Genomic DNA, 16,667 nt, shown 5'->3' on the forward strand with positions numbered 1-16,667 from the left:
CCAACCTAAATCTCCCCCACTGCAACTTGAGACCATTACTCCTTGTTCTCTCATCTGCTACTACTGAGAACAGTCTAGATCCATCCTCTTTGGAACCCCCTTTCAGGTAGTTGAAAGCAGCTATCAAATCCCCCCTCAGTCTTCTCTTCTGCAGACTAAACAATCCCAGTTACCGCAGCCTCTCCTCATAAGTCATGTGCTCCAGCCCCCTAATCATTTTTGTTGCCCTCCGCTGGACTCTTTCCAATTTTTCCACATCCTTTTTGTAGTGTGGGGCCCAAAACTGGACACAGTACTCCAGATGAGGCCTCACCAGTGCTGAATAGAGGGGAATGGTCACGTCCCTCGATCTGCTGGCAATGTGGATGTGGATAAATTGGAGAGAGTCCAGCGGAGGGCAACAAAAATGCTGTGGGGGCTGGAGCACATGACTTATGAGGAGAGGCTGAGGGAACTGAGATTGTTTAGCCTGCAGAAGAGAAGACTGAGGGGGTATTTGATAGCTGCTTTCAACTACCTGAAAGGGGGTTCCAAAGAGGATGGATCTAGACTGTTCTCAGTGGTAGAAGATGACAGAACAAGGAGTAATGGTCTCAAGTTGCAGAGGGGGAGGTTTAGGGACATTAGGAAAAACTTTTTCACTAGCAGGGTGGTGAAGCACTGGAATGGGTTACCTAGGGAGGTGGTGGAATCTCCTTCCTTAGAGGTTTTTAAGGTCAGGCTTGACAAAGTCCTGGCTGGGATGATTTAGTTGGGGATTGGTCCTGCTTTGAGCAGGGGGTTGGACTAGATGACCTCCTGAGGTCCCTTCCAACCCTGAGATTCTATGATGGTACCTTCTAGACTGAATCCTGAGCCCCATTGGGTAGATAGAAAGATTAACCTAAATAATCTATATAGAAGCCTGTGGAACCCCATAAGATTGGGTCCGTAATCCATGACCTATTAGAACTCACTCACAAAACTTTTCTTAAACATGACATGAATATATTGTCTCATACTATAGAATTAGAATGTATAGTCCCTATTCCATGGTGAGCTATAATTAATTTAATTATATCTCATCTTTTGCTCAAAAATCTGATGTACAGTCGAACCCATTTATGTCGACCTCGGTTAACTTGCCAATCCTATTAAGTCGACGGTTTACAAGTGGAACCGCCAAACTCCCTCTTTGTCTTATGGGTTTCTCATCCGTTATGTCGATTCGCCGAACCCTAATATCTCGAGCCCGTCCCCGACCCACCGTGTCCCCAGCCGCCTGCTCCCCGGCTCTCCAGCGGCGCGGTTCCCCAGCCGCCCACTTCCCGCGTCCCCAGCCGCCCGGCTCCCCGCGTCCCCGACCCACCGTGTCCCCAGCCGCCCGCTCCCCGGCTCCCCAGCCCCGCGGTTCCCCGCGTACCCGCCCGCCGGCTCCGCTTCGCCGCCCGCCCGTCCGCCCGGCTCCGCTTCCCCGCCCGCCCCCGCATACCCGGTCCCTGCCTGTCCCCGCCCGCCCGCCCGGCCCGCATACCTGGTCCCTGCCCGTCCCCGCCCCACATACCTGGTCCCGGCTTCGCCTGCCGCCCGCCCGCCGGCTCCGCTTCGCCGCCCGCCCGGCTCCGCTTCCCCGCCCGCCCCCGCATACCCGGTCCCTGCCTGTCCCCGCCCGCCCGCCCGGCCCCGCATACCTGGTCCCTGCCCGTCCCCGCCCCACATACCTGGTCCCGGCTTCGCCTGCCGCCCGCCCGCCGGCGCCTCTTCGCCTGCCGCCCGGCTCCGCGTCCCCGCCCGCCCCCGCATACCCGGTCCCTGCCTGTCCCCGCCCGCCCGCCCGGCCCCGCATACCTGGTCCCTGCCCGTCCCCGCCCCACATACCTGGTCCCGGCTTCGCCTGCCGCCCGCCCGGCTCCGCTTCGCCGCCCGCCCGTCCGCCCGGCTCCGCTTTGCCGGATCCAGCCACGTGCAGGCAGCGCGGTAAGGGGGCAGGGAGGGGGTGGGGGGGTGGATAGGGGTTTATCTCGATCATTGGTTATCTTGACGGCTTTTGGCAAACCCCTAGGCCGTCGAGATAACAGGGTTCAACTGTAATTAAAAAAAAAATTCCGATTTTTAGATTTTTTAAAAATAATAATTGATTTTTAGCCATCCTGAGAGCAGGGCGTGTGGGGGGGGGGATTTGTCCCCAGTTGGAGCGAGGCAGGGGCCAGGGGCAAGACGAGCACAGTGGGGCATGGCAGGAGGATTAGTCCTTGCTGACTGAAGCAAGGCAGGGGCTGGAGGCCAAAGCACAGTGGGGCGGGACCTGGGGTTGGTCCCTGGAGCAAAGGAGGGGCCGGGGGCTAAATTGCAAGTGCAGCAGGGCTGGGGAAGGGGTAAACAGGCTCCCCCCCCCCGCCCCTGCCCACATAGAGCAGGTACCGACCTTCTCCCTGGCTGTACCCATTCTCTTCGCCTCTCTCTGCACCGAGCGGAGGGTGGAGGTGAACTGAGCACGGGGGTGCAGGGTCTGGGAGGGAGTTAGGGTGCAGGAGCAGGCTGGGGATGGGGTGCAGGGTCTGGCCAGATTTTAGGATGCAGGAGGGGGCTCAGGGTTGGGGCAGGAGGTTGGGATGTGGCGCGCTTACCGGGGGCAGCTCCCGTTTGGTGCTCGGGGGTGGGGATGGGGAGGAGGTGCAGGAGTCAGGGCATGGGGTGTAGGGGGGGTTGGGTATGTGAGGGGGGTGCAGGAGTCGGGGCTGGGAGCGGGTGGGGGGTGCAGGAGTCAGAGTATGGGGTGGGGGGGCTGGGTATGTGTGGGGGTGCAGGAGTCAAGGCTGGGGGAGTGTGGGGGGTGCAGGAGTCAGAGTATGGGGTGGGGGGGCTGGGTATGTGTGGGGGTGCAGGAGTCAAGGCTGGGGGAGTGTGAGGGGGTGCAGGAGTCAGAGTATGGGGTGGGGGGGCTGGGTATGTGTGGGGGTGCAGGAGTCAAGGCTGGGGGAGTGTGAGGGGGTGCAGGAGTCAGGGCAGAGGGCTGGGGGGTGTGAGCTGGGGTGGCGGCGATGCTCCCAGCCCGTGCCCCGAGGGCCCCAATTCCACCCCCATCCCCAAGGCCCCGCCCCCCGCCTCATCTCTGCCTCCTCCCCCAGGGGCGAGAGCGCTCCCCCCCCCTCACGTTGGCAAACAGCTGATCGGCGGCAGGGAGAGGGGATGGCGGGGGGGGAATGTGGCTCGCCCTGCTACAGGAACCGGCAGGACCCCGCTTCTGCCCCCGCAGGAGAGAGCGGGCGGGGGGGACGGCGGGTGGAGAAGGGCGTCCAGGTCGGGGCCCCTTTGGCGTGTGGGCCTGGTGGGCCGATTCCCTCTGCCCAGCGCCACTCCAGACCCTGCCTCAAATGCACAGCACCCAGCGCGACACCCCATCTGCCCAGCCCCCCCACACACACAACCACTACTCCCTAGTGTCCGACACACGGAGATCCTCACCGCCCAGCACCCCCCCACAGGCCCTCCAGAGACCCACTGCCCCACGGCCCTGCCTCCCGCCCTGCTTTGGATGTGACTGTGTCTGCCAGGCTGAGCTGCCAGCGCAGCCGGGGCTGGTCCCGGGGCAGGGAATCGCTCTGGGCTCTCTCAGGACCAGCCAAGCCCCCCCCACACTGTCCCCCCACTGAGACCGGCCAGGCTTCTGCACCGTCCCGGGCGGCTCAGCTCCGGGGAGACAGGCGGGGGCCCCCCCGGGTGATGGGAAGCAGAGACAGCCCGGAGCCGGAGGTGCACCGGGAGGCCGAGAGAAGCCGGCGGGTGAGGCCAGGGGGTGGAGAGGAGCCGTCGGCCGACCGGCGAGAGGTGCAAGCAGGGGCGGGGGGACCCAGCAGGCTGGTGGGGTCTCGGGGCGCAGTGCGAGCAGAGCCCCCCCCCGGCTTTTCTTCTGCCCTGATCTGCACCCCCGGTGGGCCCCGCCCGGCTCAGTGGGGTCGCTCTGGGTATAACGCCGCACGCAGTTTCAACACGGGGGCTGGAGCCGTAAGCGGCCGCGTCTCATTTGAACAGGGGGCTCTTGTTTTGGGTTATTTGAGGCCGTTTTTGAAGGTCTTTCCCACGGGGGAAGAAGAAGGGACGACGTTCTTGGAAGGGACCTTTCAAATCCCACTCAGCCCTGCAGGGCTTAGAACCTTCCCTCGGTCAAAGACAAAGACGCCCCCCCCGCTTTTCTCCCTTCCCGGCCCAGCTTCTGCCCCCCTGCTCCCTAAAGTCCTGTGCCCGGCTCTGCCCCCCGAGCTCGGCTCCCCCCCCCCATCTTTTCCCAGCCTCTGGGTATCCCCACTCCTCTGTTCCCAGCCTGGCCTGGCTTCCCCCTGCTCACTCACATGCAAACTTTCGCTCCTGGCCCCGTGAGGTTGGGTCGGGGAGAAGCCCGCCAGCCCAGCGCGGAGGACGGGCCAGATAGGAGAGGAGTCCGCACCACAACCAGCAAGGGGGGCGCCCCACATTTTCCGGCGCCCTGTGCAGCCACATACGCTGCGTATGCCTCAGGACGGCCCCGCAAAGACAGTTGAAGAGGAGACTCGGCCCCCTCATCTTGAACGCTGGGGGAAAAGGAACAAAACTCCCTGACGAGCCGAAACAGCATCCGTTCGGCTGTTTGAGCTCTGAAGGGCCAGAGATCCTCAGAGCTGCCTCCCAGGGCCGCCCTGACAGACGCTTCAAACCAACAGATCACTCCAAAGTAGGATTGTTGATGTTGCTTGGACAGATTCCTCACGTGACGTCATCTTTAATTAAAGGTTTATCTTCTGTTCCTGGAGACAACGCCGGAGGGTTGGCCGCCCGAGTACAATTCTGAGACGCTGTGGATTTCGACATCTTTATCAATGATCTAGATGGTGGGATGGATTGCACCTCAGCAAGTTTGCAGAGGACACTAAACTAGGCGGACAGGTAGATACGCTGGAGGGTAGGGATAGGGTCCAGAGTGACCTAGACAAATTGGAGGACTGGGCCAAAAGAAACCTGATGAGGTTCAACAAGGACAAGTGCAGAGTCCTGCACTTAGGACGGAAGAATCCCATGCACCGCTACAGACTGGGGACTGACTGGCTAAGCAGCAGTTCTGCAGAAAAGGACCCGGGGGTTACAGTGGATGAGAAGCTGGATATGAGTCAGCAGGGTGCCCTTGTTGCCAAGAAGGCCAACGGCATATTGGGCTGCATTAATAGGCGCATTGCCAGCAGATCGAGGGACATGATCACTCCCCTCTATTTGGCACTGGTGAGGCCACACCTGGAGTACTGCATCCAGTTTTGGGCCCCCCACTACAAGAAGGATGTGGACAAACTGGAGAGAGTCCAGCGGAGGGCAACGAAAATGATTAGAGGGCTGGGGGACAGGGCACATGACTTATGAGGAGAGGCTGAGGGAACTGGGATTGTTTAGTCTGCAGAAGAGAAGCGTGAGGGGGGATTTGATAGCAGCCTTCAACTACCTGAAAGGGGTTCCAAAGAGGATGGATCTAGACTGTTCTCAGTGGTGGCAGATGACAGAACAAGGAGTAATGGTCTCAAGTTGCAGTGGGGGAGGTCTAGGTTGGATATTAGGAAAAAGTATTTCACTAGGAGGGTGGTGAAGCATGGGAATGGGTTTTATATTTTTCACATTTCATGTTAACAAAAGATTTCAGTGTAGAGTAAATTTTAAAAGATGCAGTATTAGAATAAAAACGAGTGCCTATGTCTTAAAGCAGATATACGAGGCAATTAGCTAGAGGAACTTCAATGACCATTAATAGAGCAAACCTTCTTCTTAGAGATTTTTACAGCCCGTCTTGACAAAGCCCTGGGTGGGATGATTTAGTTGGGGGTTGGCCTTGCTTTGAGATACCTCCTGAGGTCTCTTCCAACCCTAATCTTCTATGATTTCACTGGCAGCTCATTGGTCTGTAGAGGTTTGCTGGCTTTCACCTGCAAATAACTCTCCGATCCCTTTGTCCTGATGGAAACAGAATCAAAATGAGCTCTCCCCTGACATCTGAAAGGACTTCAGGGGCTGATCTCGTTTGCATGGGCACACCCACCCTGCCTAGCATGACGGACTGCTTGCCCAAATGGTCACTTTGGCTGATGTGGGATCCCCAGTCTCTTTGTGATTGGGGAAGGAGTAATGAAGGGTTGTTATCCTGGGGATGTGACTCAAAGACAGTAGAACTGTACTTGCCATTTTATGACCGAGTGTTGTACCAATATAATAAAAACCAGCAGGATCTTATTAAGAGGGATAAGGCAAAGATGCCACATTTATTGTAAATACCATAACAAAACAAAAGACAATGTTTTCCTACTTGTTTCCATTACTACTTATTCCTTATACACACACACACACATATTCATCCACACAATCATTCATTCAGGTTCTGTATAGATGTTATAGTTACCAGCCTAGATGTTGCTCATGCCAAGTTACTGGCCAGGTACCTTGGTCATGAGGATGGAGCCGAGTCTGTGTCAGATGCATCTGATGCTCCTGGAGGCTGGCGGCAGAACCATAGACTCAAAGTCCTTATTCTTTAGAGTCCAGTTTTATAGGGATTTTTCCCTATGTTAGTTGATAGGAGTTGCTTCATTCTGCTGTTGCTAAATCAATCAGCAGATGGCTGGCTCCATGTTATTAGATGTTTTGTTTTTCCTTCCTTTGAGGTGTGGTGGGTGGATTCCAGTTCGCCCTCCGGGGGTCATCTGGTTGATCCCACTTGACACCTTGTTCAGCCAACACTGAATTCTTCAGACTGGTAACTCCCTAACCATTCAGTCACATACATTCTCTATCTTAATCACATCTATTTCACTGTCTCTTTGAGCAGGGTTCACACAGACACAGCTGGTGGCTTGCAAGTTAGAGGCTAAATGTTGGGAATCACAAATTTACTTCTAACATAAACCTTAAGTTATAAAGTATCAATTAAGAATAAATCAATAAATCATCATAAATTTACTTCTAACATAAACCTTAAATTATAAAGTATTAATTAACAATAAATCAATAAATCATTTCTCATATAAACCATGTTTAATATAAACCTTCTTTAATATCCCTACACGAGGAACTCGCCGTCAACTAAGCAGCACTCACTAGGCAAGGGAAATGGGTTCCAGAGCGAATTGAGAAGGGGTGAGGGACAGGGGTATATTGGGTAGTTACAGGACCGCCCAGAGGATTCCGGGGGCCTGGGGTCTTCGGCAGCGGGGGGCCCTTCCGTTCCGGGCCCCCCGCCGCCGAATTACCGCCAAAGTGGGACCCGCTGCCGAAGTGCAGCCCGGTCTTCGGCGGTAATTCGGTGGCGGGGGGTCCCGGCCGCGGGTCTTCGGGGCACTTCGGCAGCGGGTCCCTGAACGGAAGGGTCCCCCACTGCCGAATTACCGCCGAAGACCGAGCTGAACTTCGGCGGCGGGTCCCGCTTCGGCGGTAACATGCCAGTGGGGGGGTCCTTCCGCCCCGGAGCGGAAGGACACCCCCCCCCCCCCGCCGGCAAAGACCGGGAGCATAAGAAGCTCCTGGGCCCAGCTCCGGAAGAGTTTTCCAGGGGCCCCAAAAAACTCTCGTGGGGGCCCCTGTGGGGCCCGGGGCCTGGGGCAAATTGCCCCTCTTGCCCCCCCCTCTGGGCGGCCCTGGGTAGTTATGTTAATTCTCTCATACTAGTGGAGCAAATTTTGAGTTCTGTAGGAGTCTTATTACAGCCTGCAGAGCTGAAATCTCTGATACTTAGATCTAAGTGTTAGACCTACTTTGGGCTAGTGGTGCAGCAGCACTGAAGCTCCCCTACTATCTGCTCAACTCACTGAGAGCTGTGTTCAGTAGGAGGAGGGCTCAAGACAAGTGGGTGAGCGGCTAGCAGAATAGCTAGTGGAGCAGAGAGCAGGATGGCCAGCGGAGAGGGGTGCAGACAGCAAGGCGATGGGGAAGAGAAGCGGACAGCAGGATGGCCGGCGAAGAGGCACAGAGAGCAGGGAGGAGCAGAGCAGACGGCAGGGTGGCTCGTGGAGAGGCACGGAGAGCGTAGGGGACAGCAGGGTGGCTGGTGGAGAGGAGCAGAGTGCAGAGCAGATAGCAAGGCAGCTGGTGGAGAGGGGCAGACAGCAGGACAGCTGGTGGAGAGGAGTGGGCAGCAGAGCGGATAGCAGGGCGGCTGGAGACAGCAGGGTGGCTGGCGGAGAAGCACGGAGGGCAGAGTGGAGCAGATAGCAAGACGGCTGGCGGAGAGGCGCGTGGAGGGCAGGGCGGAGCAGAGCAGATAGCAGGGCTGCTGGCGGAGAGGAACGGGGAGCAGAGATAGCTGAGCGGCTGGAGACAGCAGGGCGGCTGGCGGAGAGGCACGGAGAGCAGAATGGATAGCAGGGCGGCCAGCGGAGAGGAGCAGAGAGTGGAGCAGACAGCAAGGCGGCTGGTGCAGAGGAGCGGACAGCAGGATGGCTGATGGAGAGGTGTGGAGGGCGGAGCGGACGGCAGGACAGCTAGCGGTGAGGCGTGGCGAGCGGAGCGGACACCGGGACAGCTAGCGGCGAGGCGTGGAGAGCGGAGCGGACGGCGGGACAGCTAGCGGTGAGGCGTGGCAAGCGGAGCGGACACCGGGACAGCTAGCGGTGAGGCGTGGCGAGCGGAGCAGACACTGGGACAGCTAGCGGCGAGGCGTGGCGAGCGGAGCGGACACCGGGACAGCTAGCGGCGAGGCGTGGCGAGCGGAGCGGACACCGGGACAGCTAGCGGTGAGGCGTGGCGAGCAGAGCAGACGGCAGGGCAGCTAGCGGTGAGGCGTGGCGAGCGGAGCGGACGGCAGGACAGCTAGCGGTGAGGCGTGGCGAGCGGAGCGGACACCGGGACAGCTAGCGGTGAGGCGTGGCGAGCGGAGCAGATACCGGGACAGCTAGCGGCGAGGCGTGGCGAGCGGAGTGGACAGCGGGACAGCTAGCGGTGAGGCGTGGCAAGCGGAGCGGACGGCAGGGCAGCTAGCGGTGAGGCGTGGAGAGCGGAGCGGACAGCAGGACAGCTAGCGGCGAGGCGTGGCGAGCGGAGCGGACACCGGGACAGCTAGCGGTGAGGCGTGGCGAGCGGAGCGGACGGCAGGGCAGCTAGCGGTGAGGCGTGGCGAGCGGAGCGGACGGCAGGACAGCTAGCGGTGAGGCGTGGCGAGCGGAGCGGACACCGGGACAGCTAGCGGCGAGGCGTGGCGAGCGGAGCAGATACCGGGACAGCTAGCGGCGAGGCGTGGCGAGCGGAGCGGACAGCGGGACAGCTAGCGTTGAGGCGTGGCGAGCGGAGCGGACGGCAGGGCAGCTAGCGGTGAGGCGTGGCGAGCGGAGCGGACAGCAGGACAGCTAGCGGCGAGGCGTGGCGAGCGGAGCGGACACCGGGACAGCTAGCGGTGAGGCATGGCGAGCGGAGCGGATGGCAGGGCAGCTAGCGCTGAGGCGTGGCGAGCGGAGTGGACACCGGGACAGCTAGCGGTGAGGCGTGGCGAGCGGAGCGGACGGCAGGGCAGCTAGCGGTGAGGCGTGGAGAGCGGAGCGGAGAGCAGGGCAGCTAGCGGCGAGGCGTGGAGAGCGGAGCGGAGAGCAGGGCAGCTAGCGCTGAGGCGTGGTGAGCGGAGCGGACAGCAGGGCAGCTAGCGGCAAGGCGTGGCGAGCGGAGCGGACGGCAGGGCAGCTAGCGGTGAGGCGTGGCGAGCGGAGCGGATGGCAGGGAAGCTAGCGGTGAGGCGTGGACAGCGGAGGGGACAGCAGGGCAGCTAGCAGTGAGGCGTGGAGAGCGGAGGGGACAGCAGGACAGCTAGCGCTGAGGCGTGGCAAGCAGAGCGGACAGCGGGACAGCTAGCGGCGAGGCGTGGTGAGCGGAGCGGACGGCGGGACAGCTAGCGGTGAGGCGTGGCCAGCGGAGCGGACAGCGGGACAGCTAGCGGCGAGGCGTGGAGAGCGGAGTGGACAGCAGGGCAGCTAGTGGCGAGGCGTGGCGAGCGGAGCGGACAGCAGGGCAGCTAGCGGGGAGGCGTGGAGAGCGGAGCGGACAGCGGGACAGCTAGCGGTGAGGCGTGGCGAGCGGAGCGGACAGCAGGGCAGCTAGCGGCGAGGCGTGGCGAGCGGAGCGGACAGCAGGGCAGCTAGCGGTGAGGCAAGCGGAGCGGACAGCAGGACAGCTAGCAGTGAGGCATGGCGAGCGGAGGGGACAGCGGGACAGCTAGCGGTGAGGCGTGGCGAGCGGAGCGGACACCGGGACAGCTAGCGGCGAGGCGTGGCGAGCGGAGTGGACACCGGGACAGCTAGCGGTGAGGCATGGCGAGCGGAGTGGACACCAGGAGAGCTAGCGGTGAGGCATGGAGAGCGGAGTGGACACCAGGAGAGCTAGCGGTGAGGCGTGGAGAGCGGAGCGGACAGCAGGGCAGCTAGCGGTGAGGCGTGGCGAGCGGAGGGGACAGCGGGACAGCTAGCGGTGAGGCGTGGAGAGCGGAGCGGACAGCAGGACAGCTAGCGGTGAGGAGTGGCGAGCGGAGCGGACACCGGGACAGCTAGCGCTGAGGCGTGGCGAGCGGAGCAGATACCAGGACAGCTAGCGGTGAGGCGTGGCGAGCGGAGCGGACAGCAGGACAGCTAGCGGCGAGGCGTGGTGAGCGGAGCGGACGGCGGGACAGCTAGCGCTGAGGCGTGGCGAGCGGAGCGGACACCGGGACAGCTAGCGGTGAGGCGTGGAGAGCGGAGCGGACGGCAGGGCAGCTAGCGGTGAGGCATGGCGAGCAGAGCGGACAGCAGGACAGCTGGCGGCGAGGCGTGGTGAGCGGAGCGGACGGCGGGACAGCTAGCGGTGAGGCGTGGCGAGCGCAGCGGACACCGGGACAGCTAGCGGTGAGGCGTGGAGAGCGGAGCAGACACCGGGACAGCTAGCGGTGAGGCGTGGCGAGCAGAGCGGACAGCAGGACAGCTGGCGGCGAGGCGTGGTGAGCGGAGCGGACGGCGGGACAGCTAGCGGTGAGGCGTGGCGAGCGGAGCGGACACCGGGACAGCTAGCGGTGAGGCGTGGAGAGCGGAGCGGACGGCAGGGCAGCTAGCGGTGAGGCGTGGAGAGCGGAGCAGCAGCAGGGCAGCTAGCACTGAGGCGTGGAGAGCGGAGTGGACAGCAGGGCAGCTAGCGGCGAGGCGTGGCGAGCGGAGCGGACGGCGGGACAGCTAGCGCTCAGGCGTGGCGAGCAGAGCAGACACCGGGACAGCTAGCGGTGAGGCGTGGTGAGCGGAGCGGACGGCAGGACAGCTAGCGGTGAGGCATGGAGAGTGGAGTGGACACCAGGAGAGCTAGCGGTGAGGCGTGGAGAGCGGAGCGGACAGCAGGGCAGCTAGCGGTGAGGCGTGGCGAGCGGAGGGGACAGCGGGACAGCTAGCGGTGAGGCGTGGAGAGCGGAGCGGACAGCAGGACAGCTAGCGGCGAGGCGTGGCGAGCGGAGGGGACAGCGGGACAGCTAGCGGTGAGGCGTGGCGAGCGGAGCGGACAGCGGGACAGCTAGCGGTGAGGCCTGGCGAGCGGAGTGGACACCAGGAGAGCTAGCGGTGAGGCGTGGAGAGCGGAGCGGAGAGCAGGGCAGCTAGCGGTGAGGCGTGGAGAGCGGAGGGGACAGCAGGACAGCTAGCGGTGAGGCGTGGCGAGCGGAGCGGACGGCAGGACAGCTAGCGGTGAGGCGTGGTGAGCGGAGCGGACGGCGGGACAGCTAGCGGTGAGGCGTGGCGAGCGGAGCGGACGGCAGGACAGCTAGCGGTGAGGCGTGGTGAGCGGAGCCGACGGCAGGACAGCTAGCGGTGAGGCGTGGCGAGCAGAGTGGACGGCAGGACAGCTAGCGGTGAGGCGAGCGGAGCGGACGGCGGGACAGCTAGCGGTGAGGCGTGGCGAGCGGAGCGGACAGCAGGGCAGCTAGCGGTGAGGCAAGCGGAGCGGACGGCAGGGCAGCTAGCGGTGAGGCGAGCGGAGCGGACGGCAGGGCAGCTAGCGGCGAGGCGTGGCGAGCGGAGCGGACACCGGGACAGCTAGCGGTGAGGCATGGCGAGCGGAGTGGACACCAGGAGAGCTAGCGGTGAGGCATGGAGAGCGGAGCGGACAGCAGGGCAGCTAGCGGTGAGGCGTGGCGAGCGGAGGGGACAGCGGGACAGCTAGCGGTGAGGCGTGGAGAGCGGAGCGGACAGCAGGACAGCTAGCGGTGAGGCGTGGCGAGCGGAGCGGACACCGGGACAGCTAGCGGTGAGGCGTGGCGAGCGGAGCAGATACCAGGACAGCTAGCGGTGAGGCGTGGCGAGCGGAGCGGACAGCAGGACAGCTAGCGTCGAGGCGTGGTTAGCGGAGCGGACGGCGGGACAGCTAGCGGTGAGGCGTGGCGAGCGAGCGGACAGCAGGACAGCTAGCAGCGAGGCGTGGCGAGCGGAGCGGACACCGGGACAGCTAGCGGTGAGGCGTGGCGAGCGGAGCGGATGGCAGGGCAGCTAGCGCTGAGGCGTGGCGAGCGGAGTGGACACCGGGACAGCTAGCGGTGAGGCGTGGAGAGCGGAGCGGACGGCAGGGCAGCTAGCGGTGAGGCGTGGAGAGCGGAGCGGAGAGCAGGGCAGCTAGCGGTGAGGCGTGGAGAGCGGAGCGGAGAGCAGGGCAGCTAGCGCTGAGGCGTGGAGAGCGGAGCGGAGAGCAGGGCAGCTAGCGGTGAGGCGTGGAGAGCGGAGGGGACAGCAGGGCAGCTAGCGGCGAGGCGTGCTGAGCGGAGCGGACAGCAGGGCAGCTAGCGGCGAGGTGTGGCGAGCGGAGCGGACGGCAGGGCAGCTAGCGGTGAGGCGTGGCGAGCGGAGCGGATGGCAGGGCAGCTAGCGGTGAGGCGTGGACAGCGGAGGGGACAGCAGGGCAGCTAGCAGTGAGGCGTGGAGAGCGGAGGGGACAGCAGGACAGCTAGCGCTGAGGCGTGGCAAGCGGAGCGGACAGCGGGACAGCTAGCGGCGAGGCGTGGTGAGCGGAGCGGACGGCGGGACAGCTAGCGGTGAGGCGTGGCCAGCGGAGCGGACAGCGGGACAGCTAGCGGCGAGGCGTGGAGAGCGGAGCGGACAGCAGGGCAGCTAGCGGCGAGGCGTGGCGAGCGGAGCGGACAGCAGGGCAGCTAGCGGGGAGGCGTGGAGAGCGGAGCGGACAGCGGGACAGCTAGCGGTGAGGCGAGCGGAGCGGATGGCGGGACAGCTAGCGGTGAGGCGTGGCGGGCGGAGCGGACAGCAGGGCAGCTAGCGGCGAGGCGTGGCGAGTGGAGCGGACACCGGGACAGCTAGCGGAGAACAGGGCAGCTAGCGGTGAGGCGTGGCGAGCGGAGGGGACAGCAGGGCAGCTAGCGCTGAGGCGTGGAGAGCGGAGCGGCAGCAGGGCAGCTAGCACTGAGGCGTGGAGAGCGGAGCGGACAGCAGGGCAGCTAGCGGCGAGGCGTGGCGAGCGGAGCGGACGGCAGGGCAGCTAGCGGTGAGGCGTGGCGAGCGGAGCGGAGAGCAGGGCAGCTAGCGGTGAGGCGTGGAGAGCGGAGCGGAGAGCAGGGCAGCTAGCGGTGAGGCGTGGAGAGCGGAGGGGACAGCAGGCCAGCTAGCGGTGAGGCGTGGCGAGCGGAGCGGACGGCAGGGCAGCTAGCGGTGAGGCGTGGCGAGCGGAGCGGACGGCAGGGCAGCTAGCGGTGAGGCGTGGCGAGCGGAGCGGACGGCAGGACAGCTAGCGGTGAGGCGTGGTGAGCGGAGCCGACGGCAGGACAGCTAGCGGTGAGGCGTGGCGAGCAGAGTGGACGGCAGGACAGCTAGCGGTGAGGCGAGCGGAGCGGACGGCGGGACAGCTAGCGGTGAGGCGTGGCGAGCGGAGCGGACAGCAGGGCAGCTAGCGGTGAGGCAAGCGGAGCGGACGGCAGGGCAGCTAGCGGTGAGGCGAGCGGAGCGGACGGCAGGGCAGCTAGCGGCGAGGCGTGGCGAGCAGAGCGGATGGCAGGGCAGCTAGCGGTGAGGCAAGCGGAGGGGACAGCAGGACAGCTAGCGGCGAGGCGTGGCGAGCAGAGCGGATGGCAGGGCAGCTAGCGGTGAGGCAAGCGGAGGGGACAGCAGGACAGCTAGCGGTGAGGCATGGCGAGCGAAGCGGACGGCGGGACAGCTAGCGCTGAGGCGTGGCGAGCGGAGCAGACACCGGGACAGCTAGCGGTGAGGCGTGGCGAGCAGAGCGGAGAACAGGGCAGCTAGCGGTGAGGCGTTGACGAGCGGAGGGGACAGCAGGGCAGCTAGCGCTGAGGCGTGGAGAGCGGAGCGGCAGCAGGGCAGCTAGCACCGAGGCGTGGAGAGCGGAGCGGACAGCAGGGCAGCTAGCGGCGAGGCGTGGCGATCGGAGCGGACGGCAGGGCAGCTAGCGGTGAGGCGTGGCGAGCGGAGCGGAGAGCAGGGCAGCTAGCGGTGAGGCGTGGCGAGCGGAGCGGACAGCAGGGCAGCTAGCGGTGAGGCGTGGAGAGCGGAGGGGACAGCAGGACAGCTAGCGGTGAGGCGTGGCGAGCGGAGCGGACGGCAGGACAGCTAGCGGTGAGGCGTGGTGAGCGGAGCGGACGGCGGGACAGCTAGCGGTGAGGCGTGGCGAGCGGAGCGGACGGCGGGACAGCTAGCGGTGAGGCGTGGCGAGCGGAGCGGACGGCAGGACAGCTAGCGGTGAGGCGTGGCGAGCAGAGCGGACGGCAGGACAGCTAGCGGTGAGGCGAGCGGAGCGGACGGCAGGACAGCTAGCGGTGAGGCGTGGCGAGCGGAGCGGACAGCAGGGCAGCTAGCGGTGAGGCAAGCGGAGCGGACGGCAGGGCAGCTAGCGGTGAGGCGAGCGGAGCGGACGGCAGGGCAGCTAGCGGCGAGGCGTGGCGAGCAGAGCGGATGGCAGGGCAGCTAGCGGTGAGGCAAGCGGAGGGGACAGCAGGACAGCTAGCGGCGAGGCGTGGCGAGCAGAGCGGATGGCAGGGCAGCTAGCGGTGAGGCAAGCGGAGGGGACAGCAGGACAGCTAGCGGTGAGGCATGGCGAGCGAAGCGGACGGCGGGACAGCTAGCGCTGAGGCGTGGCGAGCGGAGCAGACACCGGGACAGCTAGCGGTGAGGCGTGGCGAGCAGAGCGGAGAACAGGGCAGCTAGCGGTGAGGCGTTGACGAGCGGAGGGGACAGCGGGACAGCTAGCGGTGAGGCGTGGAGAGCGGAGCGGACGGCAGGGCAGCTAGCGGTGAGGCGTGGCGAGCGGAGCGGACGGCAGGACAGCTAGCGGCGAGGCGTGGCGAGCGGAGCGGAGAGCAGGACAGCTAGCAGCGAGGCGTGGCGAGCGGAGCGGACAGCAGGACAGCTAGTGGCGAGGCGTGGCGAGCAGAGCGGACACCGGGACAGCTAGCGCTGAGGCGTGGCGAGCGGAGCGGACGGCGGGACAGCTAGCGGCGAGGCGTGGCGAGCAGAGCGGACGGCGGGACAGCTAGCGCTGAGGTGTGGCGAGCGGAACGGACAGCGGGACAGCTAGCGCTGAGGCATGGCGAGCGGACAGCAGGGCAGCTAGCGGTGAGGCATGGCGAGCGGAGCGGACGGCAGGGCAGCTAGCGCTGAGGCGTGGCGAGCGGAGCGGACGGCAGGGCAGCTAGCGGTGAGGCGTGGCGAGCGGAGCGGACACCGGGACAGCTAGCGCTGAGGCGTGGCGAGCGGAGCAGATACCGGCACAGCTAGCGGTGAGGCGTGGCGAGCGGAGCAGACACCAGGACAGCTAGCGCTGAGGTGTGGCGAGCGGAGCGGACACCGGGACAGCTAGCGCTGAGGCGTGGCGAGCGGACGGCAGGGCAGCTGGCAGAGAAGCCCAGCTGGCAGTGCCGACTGCAGCAGAACCCCATGGAGAGACGTGGCACTCGGCCATCACCCCGAGCAGCGGAGCACGTAAGATGCCCCCCTCATACCTCCCTCCACTTCCAGCCAGGCTGGGAGGTGACTCTGCAGATGAACTTCTGAACTCTGGGGGCTGCACTGACCGGGGTCAGAAACGGTGGGGCAGAGGCGCTGACTTTATTTTTCCCCCTGGTTGCTCTGGCCTGAGGCCCCGCCCCCACCCTGCACACTCCCGCTAGCTCTGCGTCTCCTGCCACCCGCTAAACAGCTGATCGGCGACTCAAGCTGAGCGCTGTTCAGGCAATGTCACGCCTGCGCACTGATTGCCCCGTTCGTAACAATTTATGCCACGGCTTTAATCCCCTAGCAGGGAACAATTGTGCCCAAGGCACCAAAATAAACGTGGCTCTGTTTTTACTAAAACATCCCTGAGCCAGGAGCTTATGCACGGGTGGGTCCTGGAAAGCTGCTAGACAGGCGGGGTTGGCTCCCGATGCCAATTTTGGCCTGTGAGCTGTGAATCATTTCCCACAATCAAAGACAGGAGGGCGGAGAAGGACGACGCAGGCCGGGAGCATTGGCGGCTCGGGACTGAACGCGGGAGATTTGGGCTGGCAGGTTTCGCCAAGCTCCCAACAAAGCGGATCGGGATCGAAGGGAAATGGACGCGAAAGGGGAACGGATGCAAAAAGGGGATCAGGATTGAAAGGAAACAGAATCACTGGAGGGGGGGCAATTTTGGCCAGGGTCTGTGCTGTGCCTGACATAATGGGGGTGCCCCAATCTCAGCTGGGGTCATCTGTGCATAAATAG

This window comes from Mauremys mutica, chromosome 26, assembly GCF_020497125.1.
Source record: "Mauremys mutica isolate MM-2020 ecotype Southern chromosome 26, ASM2049712v1, whole genome shotgun sequence".
NCBI lineage: Eukaryota > Metazoa > Chordata > Testudines > Geoemydidae > Mauremys > Mauremys mutica.